The sequence below is a fragment of the Nestor notabilis genome, unplaced genomic scaffold, assembly GCF_000696875.1.
Source record: "Nestor notabilis isolate BGI_N333 unplaced genomic scaffold, ASM69687v1 scaffold3313, whole genome shotgun sequence".
Lineage (NCBI taxonomy): Eukaryota > Metazoa > Chordata > Aves > Psittaciformes > Psittacidae > Nestor > Nestor notabilis.
In genome coordinates this window covers 71848-73385 of record NW_009921634.1, presented here as the reverse complement: position 1 = coordinate 73385, position 1538 = coordinate 71848, and the positions used below count along the sequence as shown (strand labels likewise).

The window sequence follows — 1538 nt, the reverse complement described above, 5'->3', positions numbered from 1 at the left end:
GCCCGCTCTGGGCAGGGAATTGTTCCTCAGCTCCAGCTAAACCTGCCCTGAGGGCAGCTTGAGGCCGTTTCCTCTTGTCTCATCCCTTGTTCCTTGGGAGAAGAGACTGACCCCACCTCACTACAATCTCCTTTCAGGTAGTTGCAGAGAGCAGTAAGGTCCCCCTGAGCCTTCTCTTCTTTCTGGCTACTTCTTGGTAGTGTAATGTAAGCTCCCTTTTTCAACTTATGTTTCTTCGTTTTCCACCTACTCATCATCATTCTGAACTGAAAGTTGACCTCAGGAAGTGCTGTTACCCACTAATCCTGAAGTAGGCCTGGTCAGAATTAGTGGGTAACTCTGGCCTGGCTGGGAGCAGACCATCCAGTCCTAATACAATGGTCCCTGGCTGAATGTTGCTACCAGTGTGTCCTCCACGGGGACCTCTCCTGTGTATGTGTGTGTGTGTCCTTCATGGGGACCTCTCCTGCGTTTAAGAACAGAAGCAATTAAAAAGCAAACAGAGATGTGGATGTGAAGCTGAAAGCTTTGCAGTGTGCCCTCTTCACTTATTGTTTGGGCATGTTGCTGTCAGGTTTATGAAGTCTAAAGGCTGCTAAGCTAACACCTTTCCATCTAATCGGTTTGTGTTTGGATATGTTGGCCTCCAACCACCCCCTGACTAGTCTGGGTGGTTCATCAGCTTGCTTATCCCTCAAGAATCTGAATTTGGGTGCTATTTCTGAGCTCAGTTCTGTTGTGTGAATATACATGAACTCTGTGCCCCTCTGTCTCTGCATTGAGTGCTCACACGTCAGTAGTGTGCCAGTAAATTACTCTGGCAATCTTTTGCTTGTGGATCTGCTTTTCCCCTGCAGTAATAGAGGAGTTCTTTGGGCTCCTGTCTCATTTTTCACTTCCTGTGTACTTTGCTGTACCTAAACTTTGCAAACCAGGCACCAAATCTCTTTGCTTTTCTTTTCCTTACACCTTGGAGTTCTCAGCTTAAAACTTTTCACGAGGAGCAATGGGCTTTTACCCTTCTGGGGTTATGTACTGACCCTTCTGCCTTTGAAAATTCATTTAGCCTTTTCAAAGCAAATGAGAGCATTCTAATGCTTGCCAAGGGTAAGAGTTCATTGTAGGATTTATGTACAAAGCTCAGCACTTTGAAAGCAGAGATCAATTGCACTAGATTTGAAATAAACCATAGCCAATGGCCTATTTTCTCACAGGGTGCTAAGCTTTGCAGGGGTCAAACCAAGCATAGAGGGCTGTGACCTTTTGGTCCCACCTACAAGAATGACTGCAAAGGTGAAGGACCTCTTGATATTTAAGTTTGCTTATTACTTTTGGTCAATATGTATTGAAGTAGTTTTGACCTAATCTCATGGGAGCTCCCAGATTTGGTTTGTCATCAATCTGTATTACACTGTCAGACTTGTTTTGATGCTCCTCTCCTGTGGAAGGTGGATGATGGCACTGGCATTTACTCATGTTAGGAATTGTTGAAGTGATAGTCCAGACCCCTGTGTGTATCTACCTTTTGTACTCAATTC

The 1538-nt window shown here is 45.0% G+C and overlaps 1 protein-coding gene across 1 annotated transcript in view; it reads left to right on the top strand.

Moving 5' to 3' along the window:
• EXOC4 (exocyst complex component 4) overlaps positions 1-1538 on the top strand; it is a gene marked incomplete at its 3' end in the record, with an annotated part of 44285 nt that overhangs the window by 480 nt on the left and 42267 nt on the right. The window lies entirely within an intron of this gene.